Source organism: Dromiciops gliroides, chromosome 2 (assembly GCF_019393635.1).
Source record: "Dromiciops gliroides isolate mDroGli1 chromosome 2, mDroGli1.pri, whole genome shotgun sequence".
NCBI classification, from domain to species: Eukaryota; Metazoa; Chordata; class Mammalia; order Microbiotheria; family Microbiotheriidae; genus Dromiciops; species Dromiciops gliroides.
In genome coordinates, this window is record NC_057862.1 from 53,254,437 (window position 1) to 53,269,208 (window position 14,772).

General features: G+C 42.3%; 1 non-coding gene across 1 annotated transcript; it reads left to right on the forward strand.

Annotated features, from left to right (window-relative positions):
• Positions 1-7,948: 7,948 nt before the first annotated feature.
• On the forward strand, positions 7,949-8,055 carry LOC122744903. The gene has a single exon (XR_006355238.1). It is a non-coding gene; the product is annotated as a U6 spliceosomal RNA (small nuclear RNA).
• The last annotated feature ends 6,717 nt before the right edge of the window (positions 8,056-14,772 follow it).

Below are 14,772 nucleotides of genomic sequence, written 5' to 3' on the forward strand. Positions count from 1 at the left end.
GCTCTGGCCAAGAGCTCCTGTCAATTTGGGAAGGAATAGCATGCTTCCCTATTTCCTCTCTTCATACACCTGACATCCCTATGTCTAAAAAGGTGAAAATGCCACTCTTCTCCTCACCAGTCACCTCTTCCCTGCCACACCTCACCCCAGACTTAGTTTGTCCCTGGTCATTTTAGTTCCTTACAGTGTTAACACTGATGAAAGAGATCAGCCTCCTATTGCCCCCCAAGAAGATCCACAGGTTGGATCAGCCAGGCTAAATAAAAGAAATATGGGCGCTAGATGGATGGGCCAAAGTATCGACAATGACCTTGGCCCTAAGACTCTTTATTCTCTGTAAAGAAACTATCACTCCCTGGATGAGTGATAATTACATAGGACTTAATTTTCCTCTGACAAATTGGCAGCCTCTTCTCACCTGAGTTGACCCCAACAGGGAGAAGAGGAAAAATAATACGGAAAGAGAGGTTCTGAGATTTCTTCATACCCTGAAGTTTGAAGAAAACAGTTCAAGGTCCATGTGTCTGACCCTCTCCCAAACTTTTAGATGTCCCTTTGGGTGTTTATGACTATATGTGTACACAAATGAGTGCACACACACACACACACACACACACAGCCTCAAAGTACTGATAGAGAAGAGACTGAAAGGGAATCCTTGTTACGTACAGTTCTCCTTTGAAAACAACAACATATTAATCAAAAAGCAAACAGAGATGGCTAAATGGGAGAAGCTGCTAAACTGAACTTTGTTTTTCTACCGGTGAGTGGGAGGAAGCCTTGGGTTAGAAATCTGAAACTGACAGAGAAGAAAAAGAACACCCAGGAAGGTAAGGGAGGCGTGAGCAGAGAAGACAGAAGGGAAGGGATTCTTCAGTAATGAGACATCCCAATTTGGGTGATATTTGTGGAGGGGGTACTCACTCTTAGGTCTGGCCAAAGTGCCTTTCTTAATGTTCCTCCCACACCCAACATTCCATCTCCTGTCCCTCTGGCTTTCCAATTATTGTGCCCCATGCCCAAATTATCCTCTCTCAGAACCTCCACCTCTCAGAATCCCTAGCTCGCTTCAAAGGTTGGCTCAACGCCACATCCGATGAGGCCTTTCCTGATCTCCTTGGCTTCTCATACTTGCCCTGCTCCAAATTAGGGTGTATTTCATTCATTCATTCATATATATCCATATCTAGATATGTATGTGTGTGTGTGTGTGTGTGTGGATGCTGTTTCCCCCGGTAGAATGTAAACTCCTTGAGAGGAGGGTGTATTTCATCTCTGTATTTCCATCACCTGGTTCATTGCTGATTGATTGATGGATGTGCTGTGGGATAAGAAGAGCCTCTCAGGAGCAGCTAGGTGGCAGAGTGGATAAAGCACCAGCCCTGGATTCAGGAGGACCTGAGTTCAAATCTGGCCTCAGACACTTGACACTTACCAGCTGTGTGACCCTGGGCAAGTCACTTAACCCTCATTGCCCCGCAAACAAAACAAAAAGAAGAGCCTCACTGTTTTAATTGGACCTAAGAGGCAGGAAGTCTTGATTAGTGTAAATAATGACCCATTAAGTGGTCAAATATTATATGTTTCCTATAGCAAAATGATATGATTGGAACAGATGAAATTCATAACCCCTCCTATTGAGGCTGAAATCTTAAGAAGCGTGACTAGTTCCAGCTATGATGGATGATTGGGTCAAAGGCAACTCCCCTCTAGTAGCCACAGTGCTCAGAGTGCCTTCAAGGAGCCCAATCTTTCTTAGCCATATCTGGTGCCTCTGCCCCTACCCCTGCCCAATAATGACAGAGCAAATGACAGTCTTTCAAGTCCTTTGCTTTGGGACTCTCCTGGCCCTCCATTGGACTTCCAGCAAGACAAAGGAGGAGATTTCTCTACCCTTCCCTGGCAGAAGCAATAGTAGCTACAAGGACATAGTGATATGAACATGTGACTGTTTAGATAAGTTTGAGACTGGACCTCAAGACTCTGACTGACTTTTCTGTTCTTCGTTGTTGTTTTTTCCTTGAATCTAGGTTCAGATTTCTTGAGTTTCCTTCATGAGTATAAATCATGAGGCAAGAGGTCAACATTCACATAAATGTTTATCAGTTAAGCCTACCCTGTATTTGCTCTGAGGCATCTTTATCCCAACTCCTACTCTAACAGATGAATCAGTTCCCCAGAGCTTGGCTAGCTGCATCTCTTCCACCCCCTCAACATTCAAGGGGTACTCTTGAAGTATCAGATCTCATGGCCTTCTGCCATTTTTTTCTACCATGCCCACACACCAGGTACATTTATCTCTCTCCTTCCTTTCAGCTTCCTTTTATGTGTTATTTTAACTCTTTGGAATGTAAGCTCCTTGAGGGCAGGGACTTTCAATCAATAAGCCAATAAGCATGGGGCAGCTAGATGGCGCAGTGGATAGAGCACCGGCCCTGGAGTCAGGAGTACCTGAGTTCAAATCCGGCCTCAGACACTTAATACTTAACTAGCTGTGTGACCCTGGGCAAGTCACTTAACCCCAATTGCCTCACTAAAAAAAATAAAATAATAAAAAAAAAAAATTAAAATTAAAAATAAGCCAATAAGCATTTATTAAGTGCCCTTTTGTGCCAGGCACACTGCTAAACACAGAAGATACAAAAAGAGGCAAAAGATAGTCCCTGCCCTAGAGGAGTTCACAATCTAATAGGAAAGACAACATCCAAACAAATATATATAAACAAGTTATATACAGGATGAGTGGAAAATAATTAACAGAGAGGGGAGGCCCTAGAGTTAAGAAAGATTGGAAAAGGCTTCCTATAAAAGATAAGATTTTCGTTGGGACTTAAAGGAAGCCAGGGAAGCCAGTAGGTAGAATTGAGGGAAAACATTCCAGGTCTGGAATGCCAGAGAAAATGCCCAGAGCTGAGAGACAAGAGTGTCTTGTTTGTGGAACTGCCAAGAAGCCAGCATCACTGGATCAAAGAGTACATGGAAGGGAGTGAGGTGTAAGACTGCAAAGTGAGGAGAGAACCAAGTTACCAAGGGCTTTGAAGACTAAACATAGGGCTTTGTATTTGATCCTTGAACGGAAAACAACCTCTGCTCAATAATTCTCTGCAAGTTAGCAGTGATTTATCAAAGGCTCATATATTTTCATTCTCACAAGACTGGACACTTGCAAATAAGTGCTATAGCCAGCAAGTGCAGAGAATGAGGGCCCACAGGCCCCATTTTAATTCCTGCTCCCTAACCCTCCCCTTGTTCATCATTCAGTGATTACTTAAGGGTTACAATCTACCCACAAAAGCTAGCTAACTGGAATACGGTATTCTTGGAACCCTAGTTTCCATAATTATTCTTTGAGTTCTTAGTGTACGGGGCTAAAATTCTAGCTAGTCTGTCTAAAATATCTAATGAGTGGTCACCAATAAATTATAAGACTTTTAAGCATTTATTAAGGAGAATAAGAATTTGGTGAAGAGAAAGAAAAAGGCCTAGATTCATCTATCTATTAAAGGGAGAGAGCATGCCTAGCTCCTTTCTCCACTGGAATCCTCAGGAAAGAGAGAGTGTCAGAGCGCCAGCCTCCCCCTTAAGCAAACGTCACTTCCTGACGCCAAAGAAAAGACACATGGTCTTGCCCTCAGAGACTTTCTCCTCATGGTGGAGCTTTCCTACAGTAAGTCTCCAGCAGGTGGTGTCATTCCAATCGTTACATTAGGTAATGGGGAGGGGACACAGGGACATTTCTTCAATCCTCCTGGGAGAGGACTTGGTTAAGACCAGCTCAGGGCTACTTCATCTATCTGCCAGAGGGAAGGGGAACTGAGACCTTTGTCCTAAAATAGTTCTGAGGAGTGTATTTTGAATGTTTCTGGCTATATCCTAGTGAGAGGAGACCATTTCTCCTTTCCTTACAACCTGGAGGTCTGGCATATAGTAGGCACTTTATAAATGCTTGTTGACCAACTGACTGACTGCCTAGAGCCCTGACCAGTATGTTTTCTCCTATGATTCATCAGTTGAGACTCACCTTGTTCAGCTATACTTTTAAAGGCCTAAGTAGCTTTTAAAAGATATTTACTAAGAAGTGTGATATTTAAAATCTAATGTGTGATTGCCTTATCTGCTCCACACAGTGTGTGTGTGTGTGTGTGTCGGGGGAGAACTAGCTAAGTTTACTGATAAATTCAGCAACAATTTAGGCTTTTAAGCATTTATTAAATTATATTAGGGGTTAGCAAAGAGAAGAGAGAAAGCTGCCTCCACCTAGCTATCCATGCTTCCACAGAGAACATGTGAAGTTCTGAAAGTTAGATCTGTCTACCCTGCCTGCTTCTGCTGCCACATGCTGGTTCCCAAATGAAAAGAGCAATCCTCTGTCTGTTCCAGCGGAAGCTTCCTGCAGGACTGGAAGAGGGACGGTCCCCACACACAGCTCCAAGCTAATTGGCCAGTCCATTGATTGACACTTACAGGTGGTCTATGAATAGATGTAACTTTCAGATACCAGGCAGCTTCTGGACACTAGTCACATGCTTTCTTTTCAGGGGGGCGTTGCCCTGGTTCTCACAATATCTTTCTCAGCAGAGGGTGGCACCCTGATTCTAATACTCCCCTCTGTGCTTCATGAAGAAACATTATTTCCTTACATGAAGCAATAACATTACAGATACTTATGACTAACAAAGCAAAGGGAATGAAAAGAGAGAAAAGAAATTGAGTGATGCATTAACAGAGGCTAAAGGGGGCACTCCCCTTTAGCAGGTGGACATTACAAACAGAGAAAAACTAAAATGGGCACTCCTCTTTAGTAAGTGGACATTATAAACAATGTATACAATGGGGAAAAGGAAAACAGGAAAATGTCCATTTAAGTCTTTGGAAGTCTTTTCTCAGATGATTCTTGGGATGTCCTCTGGGTGTAGTTGTGGAAAGGAAGTCTCTCAGATGTGGATGCTGAAGATCAACTAACAAGTCTCAGCTGTAGAGTTCCGGGTGTGATTGTAAAGTCTCTCAGGTGTTTCAGATACTGGTAATCAGATGGAAAGTTTCCTACAAAATTGATCTTAAGACAACTCTAAATAGGTTTGCCAATAACCAAATAAAACAATAAGACTTCTCAAAAATATGTCTGAGGAAATTCAGAATCTTTTTGATATTTTACATGAAACATATAATAAAAACAAAAACTGAAACATTATCCAAAACTTAATATTACTACAGAAGCTTTAGTTGGTACAAAACATGCCCCCAAAAGTCTGTGACAAACTTTCCCACAAGGAGATACAGAGTCCGCAGGAAAGTGGGCTCGTGTTTAGAAAGTATATACAGCCAAGGGGTAACTTAGAGTTCCTTGTTGCTCTTTTCTCCAATTTGTGTGATATTGAAGTTCCCCTTAAGCGTGGAGAATCCGCAATCATCTGTCTTCGTTTTTTTTTTTTTTAAAGCTCTTATTTTTTTATTTTTATTTTTTTTTTGCGGGGCAATGGGGGTTAAGTACCTTGCCCAGGGTCACACAGCTAGTAAGTGTTAAGTGTCTGAGGCCAGATTTGAACTCAGGTACTCCTGAATCCAGGGCCGGTGCTTTAACCACTGCGCCATCTAGCTGCCCCCTGTCTTCGTTTTTTTTGATGTCAATATTACCATGAGTTGATCCAGGGATGATGTCAGGACACAGATGTGAAGATGGGAAGTCCAAAAGTTTCTGGATTCTCTGAAGCTGAAAAGTTCCTCCCTCATCCAAAGGGGGAGGGACAAGGATGAGGGTAAGAAAGTCAATCAATGCCAAAGAAGCTGAGTTTTCTCTCTTTCCCACAGGTCCCCTGGAGATCTCTTTCTCAGGAGTCCAGATAGAATTCCATGTTAAGCATGTGTTCACCAAATGCTGGTGACAAGGATCTGAAATCACCTTTTGTCCCTATGACAAGTTACCAAATAGGGATCTTAAAAGATGGATGCTTCACACCTTGGCAGTTACCTTGTGAGTTTTGAGAGTTTCTGGATTCCAGAGTTGGCTTGGATGCCCAGTGGAAGGCACTTCTTGAAGGAGAAGATTACATCACCTTAAATATTGAGGGAATAAAGAACCATGACTGGCCAGCCAAAAGATCTAGTTTCATGAGATGCTTGGCTAGTGAGGATTGTAAGTAAATGTAAAATATCAGTTGAGCAATCCCACATAGTTGTCTTTCTCTCCCAGAAGACCATAATGGGTATGATGGATTCTTGTTTTGTGTTTTAAAGTATTTGTTAATGCCTACTTAAGTAGAGGTGTGCTGGAGTCAAATCAAATTTGAACTTGAAAAAGCTGATTGTTAAATTTTTTATTTGAGCATTTACACTTCAGAAATCAGCAAATGCTACAAATTAGGGCTTAATTTCCCATTATGTTGATTTCCAGACTTAAGAAAGTGATGGATAAAATGTTAATAATGCAGACTGAATATGTGTGTCATGGGTACATTTTCTCCCTCTAGAGAGCCTTTTATTAAACATTTACCAGCACACTGTTGCTTATGAATCTTTTATATATTGGACATGTGTACGTTCTTGTATGTTGAGGGAAATAAATAGTTGTCCTATGTTCAGGAAAAAAAATAAGAGTCAATTGGACCAGGTTGTTAACACTGCTATAATGGCAGTTGTATCTTGATTTAGCTCACAAACCTCTCTTGCCTCTCTAGACAAGAAAGCTATAGTTCCCTTTACATTTCTTCAGAAAGGAAGACAGAATCCAGGGCTGCAGATTGTCAAGACAGGAAGGGTGGAAGGATAAAGGGGAAGAAGAATACAAGGGTGGAGGGCAATATACCATAGAAATAGATAACACCCTATTCTGTTAAGACTGAAGAAAGTCATAATAAGGATGATGGACTGGAAGAACAGGGAAGAATTGAGAACTAGAGATCTGGATGGGGGTGAAGCACAGGGAGTGAAGTGATTTGGTTCAACAAACATTTACTGACCACCTCGTGATGGGAAATTCTTTCAACCTCTTGGGAGAGGCATAACCATCAGCTGGAGTCCAATGACTGCGGGTCAAAGATAGAACGATAAACGGAAAGTAAGGGAATGATTACCAAGTTAAGACATCTTTTCACTGACAGCAGATCCAGATTCATGGGGTACAGATGTGGTTTTTGTCACCTTGCAGGTCCCTTTAGGGTACACAGCCAATCAGCAGCATTCTGAGGAAACTTAGGATAGAAAAGTAAATAGCATTTCACAGGAGAAGGTAGAGCAGAGAAAGAGAGGGATCAGTCAAGGGAGAAAAGAGAAGTATTTGGAATGCTGGCAGGATTTATTATAAGAAATCATTCCCTGTTAAAAGGCAGGAGACATGGGGGAAAGACCCAAAAGTTTTCCAACTGTGAAAGCAATTCTTTTAGAGAAAAACCCCACGGTCTCTTATCCAAGGACATTGAGTGGTTGTTATGTAATGGGATGGGCAGCTAGGTAGCACAGTGGGTACAGCACTGGCCCTGGAGTCAAGAGGACCTGAGCTAAAATCTTCTCTCAGATACTTCCTAGCTTTGTGACCCTAGGCAAGTCTCTTAACCTCAATTGCCTTAAAACATCTGGGACCATCTCCAGTCATCCTGATGTATATCCTGCCACTGGACTCAGATGGCTCTGAAGGAGAGAATGAGGTTGGTGACCTTGCACAACCCTGCTTCACTTAAATCCAGTTCACTGCAAGTCATGACATCACCCTGATGTCCTCTTCTACAACGAAGGACAGACAACAAAACAGGATGAGTTCATCTGCTTTACCATGTTTTTACATAGGGATTGGAAACCTTCTAATATTATGCCACCAGGTGGTTGGGAGATTTCTCCATTGTTAGTCCATCAAAAAATTTTTAAATGATTGTGGTTCCTATTTTCCCCCACATCACTATAAACAAGGAACTGGACTAGGCATTGAGACAACAAATATGAATAAAGAACTCTTCCTGTGCTCACTTCGGCAGCATATATACTAAAACTGGAATGATACAGAGAAGATTAGCATGGTCCCTGTGCAAGGATGACATGCAAATTCATGAAGAACTCTCTTCCTGCCCTCAAACTGATTACAATCCAGGGAGAGCACAGGGAGAATATGTACACAAAGAAAGGTAATATAAGGTAGATTATGATGAAGCAAAGTATGATAAATAACTCTAGGAAAAACTAGAAGGGGAAGGGGGAAAGCACTTTAAGCTACAGCAGTCAGGGAAGGTTTCATGGAAGAGGTGATGAGCTGAATCTGGGAAAAAGAGAACAAATTTCATTGATTTTCATTGGGGATTACCTTGCCTTTAATCTCATCACTTACCCACAGATATTCCAAGTCCATAATCCATTTCTCTAAAATTCCATTATCGGGGGCAGCTAGGTGGCGCATTGGATAAAGCACTGGCCTTTTATTCAGGAGGACCTGAGTTCAAATCCAGCCTCAGACACTTGACACTAGTTGTGTGACCCTGGGCAAGTCACTTAACCCTCACTGCCCTGCAAAAGAAGAAGAAGAAGAAGAAGAAGAAGAAGAAGAAGAAGAAGAAGAAGAAAAAGAAGAAGAAAATTCCACTATCCATAGTAGATTAGCCCTTATTGCTCCATCACTCCCTGTGCCTCTTCTCTCTTAAACCCATACTCCATCCCCACAACCCACCACTTCCAGCCTTCCTCAGTCATCACTCCTGCTCTGGTCTCACTTTCTTCCTTGCAAAATGCTGACAATTCAACTTTACCTCATTCTATACTCTTAAACCCCTTGCCCCCCTGAATCTATTCCTTTTCAAACCCCAACCCTGGATTGCTCTTGTCATTATCTTCTCCAATCCTACTTACATACTGCTCTGTGCCCCTGAGAAAATCACCCAACTGTGGGACTGAATCAACTTCATATTTAAGCTGGCTTATCTCCACTGGGCTCTCACCACTGCATGTCAATCCTTTTATCTTTTCCCTGACTGACTCTCACATTACCCATAGAATTATTCCCAAACCTTCTCTCTTCTCAAGTCACATTGACTGTTGTGATTGCCTTCTAACTGACCTCCCTTCCTCCAGTTTCCCCTCTCAAATCCATCTTCCACACAGCTGCTGAAGTGATATTCTTTAAGCTTAGGCTTGGCCATATCAATACCCACCTCAAGAAGCTTCACTGGCTCCCTGTGGTCTCAGAGATAAAATACAAAATGCTTTGTTTGATGAGAAGTTCTTCACAGTGGCTCCGGCCAATATTTCCAAGTTGTTTACACATTACATCCCCCCATACACTCTATGTTCCTGCCAACCTGACCTATTTTCTGTTGCCTGCAAACAACATTAACTTTCTTGTCTTTGCACAGATGTCCCCCATCCCTGTAATCTGTGCTTGTGCCATGACTTCTTACCTTTGAATTCTTATCGACTTCTGGTGAGAAAGACGGGGGGTATATTTGGACTCCTCACTAGAGGTCTCAGGGAGAATGCTATTAGAGTAGGCAGGAAACCATGGATATCAGGCAGTACAAGATCTGTAAACAGGCACCTGGGCCTACCATTGTCTTGCTTCCATTGCCCTTGAGATTCATTCTTGCTCATCATTTGGGGAATTGGGGCAACTGGAAGCTGCTGTTACATATAGACTTACTGCACTTCCATGAGATAGACAGGAAGAGTCAGAATGGGGGCTTATGGTAGCCACTGCTCTTACAGTAACCCAAGACCCCATTTTCTTCTTTTTTTTTTTTTTTTGCAGGGCAATGAGGGTTAAGTGACTTGCCCAGGGTCACACAGCTAGTAAGCATCAAGTGTCCGAGGCTGGATTTGAACTCAGGTCCTCCTGAATCCAAGGCCAGTGCTTTATCCACTGCGCCACCTAGCTGACCCACCTAGCTGCCCCATCCCCATTTTCTTATAACTGTGGCATTAGGGGCTACTAGCCTGTGGGAAACAACCAAGGTCTTGGAAGGATCTGGAAGGAATTGGAATGCAAGGAGGACCTTGAATCCTGAAATTGGCTTCTACTGAGAATCTTGTTGGTCAGTGAAAGAGGCAGGGGAGGACCCTTTTCTCTCATTGCTAACAAGACAAGGTCCTGCTTATATACCTCCCTCTTATTGCTGTAAGGTGTATGTTTGCTTATGTAGGATATTGATGTCCACCTTAGTTATCTGAATGTGGATCTCAGGAAGGCATGGATAGATATGATCTGACATCTTGCCCATCTGTTTAAGTAGATAGCAAAAAGAAATGGAAGTTCTATAGATTAGACTATGCAAGAAAATACAGAAGAGTAAATGAGCTTTTTACATAGGAGAGAGATGGGATTTCATTCAACCAAGAGTGAGGCACTGATCTCTTCCAAAGGGAAATTTCCCAAAGCTTCAAGGGAAGCCTGCTGGAAATCAGGGACACGTTGAGGAGTCTGCTTTCCCTGCATGTCTGCCACTTCCCAAGTCTTTCACTCTCTCCCCATAGATCTGGAGTTGGTCCCAGAGAGTGTCTAGAACTACAGATGTACTCTCTCTCAAAGAAAATAAAAAGTCTCCCCTCTCTAAAGCTGTTACACAAACTCCTCCTGTCATGCAGTCACATAGTGTTGCATCAGCATTCTCTCCATCATTAGGAGAGTCTCACACAAAATGCCCTAGGTTTGGCTAGAAATCTGGGTTACATTCCCTTTTCATAATCTCATCTCATGAGGTTTCCTGGCCGAATATGAGGAACTGGATAAGAGCCTAGGTGAGAGCCTTGGAAATTGGTTGGAGGTAGATGGCTCCAAGGAATAGTGCTTAACTCTTTCATTTTTACTATGATCGATAAACAAAGAGGTCACAGAATATTGACCAAGACCTTGATTACAGGCAGAGAAGGTAGAAAGCCCAGATATGGTGTAGGAGCTCTAAGGTTATCAATTTCACCTTTTTCACATTTTGAACTGTATTCCATATCATCCCCTAGCCACAATTGGAGGTAGCGTGTGAACAGCCTGGCTGTTTTCAGACATAGTTCACTCTACAACTTAAGAAAGATTATCCCATGTGTGAAATCACTAAGGGGTTGGTGTCTCAAGGATAGTCACCACCTGGTGGCTAATTTAGATATCACGCTTACTCGATGTTTAATTCAGTAACTTGTTTCCGGGGTGTGCTAAAGCCAGATTAAACTGGTTGATGAGAGATGATTGTTAAATTTTCAGTGTGTGTTTACATCTAGAAAATGAGAAAACTCTAAAAAACAGAATTGATTTATGATTTTGTAAATTCTAGGCTTAAATTATGGAGATAATGGTAATGATGCAGATTAAGTTTAAAAGTGTGTTATGTGGGGCAGCTAGATGGCGCAGTGGATAAAGCACTGGCCCTGAATTCAGGAGTACCTGAGTTCAAATCCAGCCTCAGACACTTTACACTTACTAGCTGTGTGACCCTGGGAAAGTCACTTAACCCCAACTGGCTCACCAAAAAAACAAACAAAAAAAAAGTGTGTCATGTGTACAATTCCCACCCACTCCCAGCCAATTGTTGAACATTTACTATCAAACCCCTGGCATGTTATCAAACGGTTAAGTCTGAGGAAGGAAGAACAGATGCCAACCTGAATACTATCCCACTACCACAGTCAAGTATCACATGTGAGTTTCCTAGAAAGTCCTCCCTCCTCACATCTGCCTCTTGAGATCACTCGTCCCCTTAAAGGCTCAGCTCAAGTTTTACCTTGAACAAGAAGCCTTTCCTGATTTTTTAGTTGTTTGTGCCCCCTTGTCCTGTAATTTCTTTTTTACTCATTTTGTATATCATATTTAATTACCTGAAGGTGTCCTTTTTACTCCCTACCCACATCGTGGGGGGCAAGGTCTGGTTGTTTTTGTATTCTCACCTCCTAATGCAATGGCAAATAATGGGTGTTGCTTTTATTCAATACTTGTTGGATGTCATTGAATTAAGAGCATCCTAGGTTAGTTAGTTCAGTACAGGTGATATTGAGCTGGATCAAAAGATAGAACTAGTCCTGTAACTCACTTTTTAGAGTTACTATCTGGAAAGCTTTCTATCGCAAAAGAGTACCATTCTCAGACCAGGACCAAGTTATATGTATTTAAATGGATGAATAAAAAGTGTTTATTCTTGGTGCCAAGAACTGTGCTAAGTGTAGGGGATACAAATAGAAAAGCAAGACAATTCATTGACCCAGGGGCCTCAGAGAATTTTATTGTTCTTTACTTTTTGTTAATCTGATGGGTGCAAAGTGATATCTCAAAGTTGTTTTAATTTGTATTTCTCTGAACCTCTGGACAGCTGGAACAACTTTTCAAGTAATTATTAATAACTTCTGTTTCTTTTTTCCAATTAGTTGGTGTATCCATGCATAAAGCAAGAGATGGGAGAAGATCCTTCTCTCCCTTGTGTCTCCTAGATGATGGTCCCTAGACAATGTAAATTCTTTCTTTCCTGAGGGCCCACTAATGATGACTGCCATGGTTCACAACGAGGCCACACACTTGGGTTTCATATATTCTTGCCTTAGGAAGGAAGTCTACAAAGAGGTTTAGCATGGACAGAAACATGTGGGAAGGGGTTACACAAGTACTCAGCTAGAAAGAGGCCTGCAACTTAATAAGCCCCTCTAGAGAATCATGTGCATGCCAATGAGATGAAGAACCAACACTGGATAGAGAAGGAAAGGGGAAGAAAAACCAGCAGGGCCGGGAGCCACAAGCCAGAGGGACTGTCTCCTTACTGGTGGCATGAGGCATATAGATTTGCGTTGATATTTATAGGCTCATCTATCAAGAGCTGGGAAGGACTTTCGAAGTCACCTCATATTATAGATAAGAGGACTGAGGCGGAGAGATGTTGAATGATAGGCTCAAATTAAGTAGATGGCAAAAGCAGACCTAAGAAAAAGTGAGACCTACCTTCGCTTTGAGATTTTTGCCTAGCCTAGATATTAGCTAAAGAGTCCAGCAGGAGCTCTTATTATTTTTTTAATAATTACATAGATACTAAAAAGATATTTGTATTTTATGTTACAAATATAGCTATGTATATAATATACATATATAGTATAAATAGGCAGGTAGGTGGTGCAGTGGATAGAGCACTGACCCTGGAGTCAGGAGGACCTGAGTTCAAATCTGACCTCAGACCCTTAACACTTACTAGCTGTGTGACCCTGGGCAAGTCACTTAACCCCAATTGCTTCACCAAAAAACAAACCAAAAAAATATACAGGGCTATCTCCAGTCATCCTGATATATATCTTGCCACTGGACCCAGATGGCTCTGGAGGTTGGTGACTTCACACAGCCCTCCCTCACTTAAATCCAATTCACTGAAAGTCATGACATCACCCCAATGTCATGGTCCTCTTTGAGAACGAAGGACAAACAACAACAATATTTTAAACATCTTTAAAATCTTTAACAGCCCTACAAGGGAGTCACCATAACAGGAAAAGAAAACAAAACAAAATGTGCACGAGAACAAAATCCAGAGATCCTGGGCTGTTCCTTCCCCTTTCAGGAGGACCAAATCTCAAGTCACAAAATTTAACCCGTACAGTGGTTGATGCCAAATCTTTGTACACACAGTGGGTTTACTGATGCAATCAATTAGAGAAGCACCAGGAACATCAGGGCCATAGCACCGATGAAAACACCTCTGATACAATCACAGATTCTTCTCCTGATGAAAGGTTGTAATGATGAGCAGGAACTGTACCATCAGGGCCCCAGCAAAGAAATTTTAGGCAATTTATCACAGAAGTAGGGTCCCTTAAAGTTCCTAAGAGGTCATAAGCCTCTCACATGTAACTTTTCCTAGAATCTCAGTTGATTTGGAGTTGATACCAAGCCTTTACTCTTTCAGCCTTCCTAACACACCTCTTTTTTCATTTCTCTCCCATGGCTGAATGCTGTACCCCACCCCAACTCCTTCTCTGTGAAGAAGAACCTAGAACCCCCTACATCCTCCCATGCCCCATGATGAAGGCCAGTCAGTTCCCTCCATTTTCCCATTATCCCTGCCCCAAGCTTGTCAGATGGACATAGCCACTCACACTCCTTGGATGAGTAGGGTATGGAGCCACCAACTACAATAGAGGATCACTGGGCCATGCCATCTGCCTAGTTACTACCCCCTTCAAACCCCAAGACATTGCCATCTGACCTACAAATATACCCTCAGGACCTTTGGATCTTGCCATTGGCCCTGCAGCTAAGCCCTTCTCTATGTGTTGCCTCCCCCCTTTAGAACAGGAGCTCATGGAGACCCTGTACTATTTGTATGCCTAACACTTAGCATGGTACCTGACACACTGTAAGTGCTTAATGTTTTTTTGTGGTTTTTTTAATTTCATGGACAAATTACTCTAGGATTACTTTACCCTAGGATAGAAAGCTTTTAAAAACATAACTAAGCCAACTGGTTATGATGAGCCAGAATCGTAGAACAGAAGGGGATCTCAGAGAGAATAAGTGAAGTATCTGAGACTACATGGCTCTTCAAAGTCTGAGAGCTGGAACTGGAACCTGACTGAATTCTGTGCTCTTTCCACCTGTGATAAAATAATGGGATTTGGCAGATGCCCAGGGGCCCCACCTGAAGATTGATTTGGAATTGATTGAATTGGGTAAGACTGAGAAACTGATTGAGAACCTACTTAAGAATCATTAAATCAAGACCACACCTGGCTGGCCCTGAGTAGAGTGTTGTTCTCAGAAGCTGTGGACTGCTTCATCAACAGGAGACCACTCTCAACCAATCAGCTTGAAGGACCTCCCCTTTTGGGGAGGAAGAGAGGAAC